We start from the raw sequence: 6,492 nt of genomic DNA on the forward strand, positions 1-6,492 counted from the left end.
GTCTAACTTTTATTGTGGAGGGAGGAAGAAAAAAAACAGGGAGCAGAGTGCATAAATTTGCCACACAACGAAACACATAAAAATACGTAAGATTGTTTTGTCTTTAAGAACATCACGAAGCATGTTCGAACACCCACTTTATACAGAGTTGGACATTCAGGCAGGAAGAAGCTGCAGGGCAGTCATTAACAAAACTCTGGAGAATGTCTGAATGACAAGGAAACAAACTGGAGTCTTTCGTGGAACATCCACAAAACTAAAACGGAAAGAAGTCCTGTATGCAAATCAAAGAGATCTCCTCTAGTTCCTCTTGCTGTTTACAGAAGTGCATTTCCTGCTAACTTTAATGTCTCAGAATGTCATTTGGCTCTAATTAACTCAGTGAGCCCCTGGCAGTTTGGCAGTTTCAGGCTTGTAGATGTCACACACGCACACATGCACACACCTACACACACACACACACACACACATACATACACTGAGTGAATTTCCTCAGAAATGCCAAGGCATGCTCACAGTAGAAAATTTTTTTAAGAATCTCTAAAACTAACGTTTTTTTTTGTTTGTTTTTTTTCACAAAAGCCAGCTCTGATGTACCTTTTGCAATTAAAGATTAACACTACTGCCTGTTAGGAAGTACAGAAGCATAAGCAAATATTATGAATTCCAGTAGTAAGGCCATAAACGCCCTACATTTCATCAGGCATCCATTCCAGATGCACATTGTTGCAGGTGTGGCCAATCAAGGCAATTAAATCCATAAACCACAGAAAGATTCTGACTCTGGCACTACGTGGCTGTTCAGCGTGGCATAGCAAATTTTGTTGACAGGGTGTTATGATGAACATGGTGCCTACAGGAGCTGAAGATGCAGCTGTTTCTCTTTGGAATTTACAGAGGCCTAAACATCAAATCATTGTTGAAAAACTACCTCATCCAAGCGCACGTCTGATTGGCTGCACGTCATATTCAGCAGACTGAGTTCTTGTTTGTTCTTGGAGAACACCACACACACTGTGATATCAGGCCAAGACAATCCAACATGTTGAATATCCTGGATTTTAGATTGGTTTGGCCCCGATGTTCTCCCAAGCAGACCAGATCACTCTCTTTAGAATATCTTAGGATTATCGTAAGAGTCCTGCCGATAATCAAGGCATATTTAAGAATGTCAGAAAGGGGAATTCGGGACCAAAAGTGGCATAAAAATCTTGCATTGTGAACTTGGTATAAAGGGTTGTGTTCATCCGACAGCCAGCCTGGGAAAAGAAACCATCTCTTTGGTACTGATTTTTTTTTTTTTAAAGCACTTTGTCGTGTTGACCTGAAGACAAAACCTTAAAGAGTTTGTGTCCAGAATGTGTAAGGTTTGCAGGGGTGTTTTCCTGAGCCTACACCTGTAAAAGTCTTGAATGGTGGGAAGTGATGCTCTTTGTAGACCTGATTGCTCATGACAGTCTGGTCTTATCCTGTTTGGTGGATGGGCCAAACCACACAGTGATGGACAAACACAAGACAGACTGAATAATGGATGACCAGCAGATCCTGTGCAGGGTTTGAACTTCCTGAGTTGCCACAGGAAGTCCAGTCTTAGCTTGGCTGTTCTTGCAAGCTCTGTCTATATATGGGGACAGTTCCATTTCTAACTAATATTCGAGCAGTAAGAATATTTTTGAAAGGTTCAGCAGTTTCTTTCCCTCTGAAATCACAGTGCCTGTTCCTCAGTGCCTTTGAGCAAGACACTAAAATGGAAAAATTAAGACTCAAAAACATTGTCATCTCTGTTGGAAGGGGGTCAGTCATTCTTATGACTCTAATGCCACTGCAATAACTTGTGTTGTCTAGGGTTGCTAATAAAATCTCGTACATGTTGCCTGTGTATCAACCAAAATAAATGTTTGCTGAAAGATTTGGATGATCTTCAAGCTTCTACTTTTAGGATAAGCTAATTGCTTTTCTGATTCTTAAACGGTTGCCAACAGCTGTGTGCACTCATCACTTGATGAATATCCTGAGGGAGTTGGGGTGGGGGTGGTGGGAGTTGTGGAGGACACTGTACACAAATCTGAAGGTCAGAAGCAAGTTACCCCTCAGCAAACCATGACAGAACATGTGCTGATTTGACATTTGAGATCACATGATGACAGTTGTGCAACTTCTACAACTGTCAGCCAACTTCAGGCTCAGACTGTTGCCTTGGTGAAAATATTTGATATATGGAGGGAACTGATTACTTTCTAACTAACCAGGATTTAACTTTGTGATCCAGGATGTCAAACTCTGCCATTTTCAGTAGCTGCGTTTACATTGACCATATAATTGCACAAAATGAAATTACAAAAATACATTTACTTAATGGAAACACGCCAATTTCTAATAAGAAGTTTTTGTGCTAGGATGAGGTGGTTTTAAGCTGAATCAAAATTAGTGTATTTTGCAAAACTGCAATGTTGATCATTGTATTGATGCAATACAAGATGCAATACAATACAACACAAGATGCAAAAACACTGTTTTTGCATCTTGCGAGTTGCGATCAACAACAACTACTGGAAAAGATGGAGAAGACAGCAGGAAGTGGTTGAAAGATGATGGTGCACTATGTTTTTTTAATGACTTATTGCATAAACAAAACTTATTCCTGTGTGATTTCAACTCTTTCTTATTTTAAGGAAATGCTGCAATTGTGATTTTTTTTTAACAGTAGCACATAATCATAATCCTCATTTGCTCCCTAAGCTGACCTTTTCTCTGTATGTTTAATTACAGGTCAAAGAGGAATTCATTTTGAAATGTTTCTGTGCAGCTAAACAAACACAGCATGTCAAACCTGAATGCATAAAGAATGTCTACGTGCAAAACTTAGTTAAAGTGACCTGTTGGTGTACTTCTTATTAAAACCTACAAGAATCCATTTAGTTGCTTATAATAATGACCTTCCACATTTCTGACATTTACATGCACTCAAAAGGCCCAGTTATGTAGGTATTCATGTAACAACAAATGTCACTGTTAAGAAGTTATTTTAAAGCTTATAGCGCTGACAGAGATGATAGCAAGTTGAGATCCCGTTGTAAAAAGCTGTAAAGTGGGTCCTCCTAACATGTTTTTTTTTTTCATTGCATAATCCCTATTTTTCAACAATGGATTTTATCATAAACATTCAAACCAATTACTGTTTATTGAGTTGCAGAAGTTCTTTAGGTGTTCTTTTTTTTTTCTTTAGTTGTGATAACCGTTTAATATGTACATGTATTCCCTTTAAAGCTGTTTATTTTTTCTGTTTTTGTTTTAAAATGACAGAAGCTTTACTAAATTACCGGGCAGTAAAGTAATTCAGTCACGGCTGCTGAATGGAGCGCTGTGTTTGCTTTGTGCGTACTAAACCACGGGTAAAGGGTGATTCAGCTGTTTCACAGCTGTGTAAACTTGGAAGATTCCACTGATGGGTTCAAAATTTACCAAAATTACAGCAACAGTCTGATTGCTGCAACCTTCTATAATCTGCAAGAGCAACTCAGGAACGGGTGCTGATAGATTGGATGAGGCAAGTGTTAGAGTGAATGGACCCTTGCTAGGTTTTTCATATAAATTGTTGTGATGATTCACCAGAAAACTCTGATGCAACTTTAATGAGGTTTTTTTTTTATATCTCATCTATTTACAGAAGGCAGAATTCCACTTCCTTGCATAAGAGGCTACTCAACATTGTATCAGGATTCTTCACTGACACAGAACTCTTTTATTCTCACAACAAATGATTTTCCAGATGTCTCAAACAATCACAAACCATATTCATATGACAAAAAACTTTGCACCATTCTTCTGCTGGCCATCTTTGTTCCTTCGTCAGTCTTTGTCTTTTTTTAGAGTAAAAAGTGGCGTATTTTCTGCTTTTCATATTACCAGGTTGTCGTGCAAAAGTCTTTGCCTCATCGTTTTTGCAGATGTTTTCACACCTACCAACTGCCAATGTTGAGCACTGTTGGTTCTTTTGTTGGCAGCCCAAAGAAGGGAGCTGGAGATGCACTGCAGTCTAGATGGCCGTATTGCTAAAACCGCAGACAGACCAGCCGCTGTACATGTCAAGTTGTTGGAATGGGATTACAAACGTGTGCGCGTGTGCGTGTGTGTGTATGTTGTTTCAGGTGTGTAGAGTTGCTTGAAGATATTACAATGCACAGGCAGACAGAAGATTACATGAATTAAAACATGGTTCACCTGGAATTCCATAAAGGTGTTTTCTCATAAACCCGCTGGCATATGGTTAGTATAAGGGCACACACAGCTAATGACCAGTGAATGCCATTTCTAAAACTGTTTGTATTTTGTCTTCATGTAATGTTCTGGAATACTGGAACCTTGTGGGTGTAATGAGCCCAGACCTCTCATTCTGAAGTGATCAAGAAAACTGTTCTTTCAGTGGTTGTTGGGCCATCTGACCTCAGAAATGGTAATAATTTTTTTTCTTCTGCTTCTTATTTATCCATTGTGTGCCTGGCACTTTACTTGAAACTTGGAGATGGGTTGATGTTGCACCCAAGTTAATGGCGAACCTATTAACATAGCCAAAGAAGTCATGATTTCACCAGCAATACCTAAGTAGATGTTTGCAATACCGCCTATAAATATTGCAAGCTTTATTTTCCATAAGCAAACACCATTTTTTTAGTTGTTCAGTTTAGATTTGGAGGCGCTACATGTAACATTGAAGTTGGCCTTACAACTGGGGGTAGTCGGAGTTTCTCCCGCTTTCCAAGTGGGAAGTCTAAAATCGGGGAAATTCCAGTTGATTTTTCAGTGGGAAGTCGATATTCCTGAGTTCTGACAACAGATGTAAAGAAATCACTATTGAGTATATATTGACACAGTCTGCACACCAACTGGAGTAATGTATGTCTGTATGACAACATAATGGATGACAGTATTTGGGTTATTAAACACCTCAGATTCCTGATTCAGTATGAAAATTCAAATCAAATCATTAATTCAAGTGTATGCATTTTTTCTTAAATAGGAGAGGCGAAATCCATGGAAGAAAAGTGGAAAGTGAAATTTTTACTGAGCCTAAGTTTGACATAATGTAATCAATGTAGCTGACTGGAATCTTTCATGAGAGACTTTAGCGAAGGCGTGGTTTGTATTTATACAACCTGTACCTCTCACAATAGGCACATCAGGCTGTGTAAAAATATTTCTCTTTGTACAAGTGCAGCGCTAGCAATACTGGTTTAGTGTGCATGTGTTCTGAACGCTGACAAATGATAATAAATAATGTATTAACATCGTCTGGATGGCACTTACTCTTCAGGATGATCACATATACAATAGAAACATTGAAATCTGCCTGTGTTACAGGAATCAGTCCTCAGTGGAAAGTTAGATGAACAGCAACAAGCATTATGGGAAAAATTTTGATAAACATCCATCATTGCTGTTAATATTTTTCCACATGCTGCTATTTGCATAAACTCGTAATTGCAACAGAAAATATCATGGTCACTTTGTGATAAATGAAACAAAACACATTACTCTGTCATGCTCCTGAACATCGTACCTTTCTGTTTCCCTTTCTTTCTTCATATTTTGACATTTCTTTTTCTCATTGTTCCATTTTTGCAGACTACTGATCTTTTGAAGGTGGGTTTGAGCCCAACTATGGGGATTTGAAAGAAACCGCATGGAATATCTTCTGCCCCAAAGGCCCAAGATGAAAGCAGCTGAATATGGTGACATTTTCTGTTTTTTCAGATGACTGATCCTCACAAGAGGAGATAAGTGAAGCAAATGAAACCTGTACTTCAAAGTTAGAGTAAGCGAACAGTAGTTTGGTATGCAAAGGAGCTGGCTGCGAATAACATTCATTACCCCAAGCAGCATGCCAAGCCCTTAATTCATATTGTAGACAACTCCTTCACTGGCTTTTCTTTTTGCTACTTGTTTATTAATCTGCTTTTGTATAAAAACAATGGACAATTTTCTTAAGGATACAATACAGTGGGCACCTGGTATTTGTGGTTGTTAGGGACGACAACCTCCCACAAATAACTAAGTTCTACCAATACTTGAACCCCCTCTAAAAACGCTTTTATTTTATATGCCTTAAGTGTAAAATACAGATTGAATCCTGGATAAAAACCTCAACCTAGGAAATGTTGAATAAGTTTTATTGACAGAAATCTGAATGTACAAGCCGGACAGAAGCTGCGTTTTCAGAACTGACAGTTTGATGAGTGACTGGCAGAGCAAACAGGAAGTGCTGTATAATCAGGAAATGAAGAATTATATGACAGAGGTGCTTTTCCTTAGATCGGACCTTGATTATTTTGAGTCTTCGTAGAAACTGAAGATGAAAGGGAATTGTAGAAACAGGAGTTAATGTACAGTGGCACAGGTGAACACAAACAGAGCAGTGGAGCAGCATAAGACTAAGCAGGAACAGGAAAAACCATGGCATTAATATGTACAAATACGCAGAGCGGAAACTGCCTT

At 38.6% G+C, this 6,492-nt stretch overlaps 1 long non-coding RNA gene across 1 annotated transcript; it reads left to right on the forward strand.

The window, feature by feature from the left end:
• The first annotated feature begins 4,154 nt into the window (after positions 1–4,154).
• LOC106947656 (uncharacterized) lies at positions 4,155–5,812 on the forward strand. The gene is made up of 3 exons (XR_001425029.1): positions 4,155–4,453; positions 5,623–5,640; positions 5,752–5,812. It is a non-coding gene; the product is annotated as an uncharacterized LOC106947656 (long non-coding RNA).
• Positions 5,813–6,492: the final 680 nt, after the last annotated feature.

The sequence above is a fragment of the Poecilia latipinna genome, unplaced genomic scaffold, assembly GCF_001443285.1.
Source record: "Poecilia latipinna isolate Pla-1442-1.1 unplaced genomic scaffold, P_latipinna-1.0 Scaffold251, whole genome shotgun sequence".
Taxonomy (NCBI): Eukaryota; Metazoa; Chordata; class Actinopteri; order Cyprinodontiformes; family Poeciliidae; genus Poecilia; species Poecilia latipinna.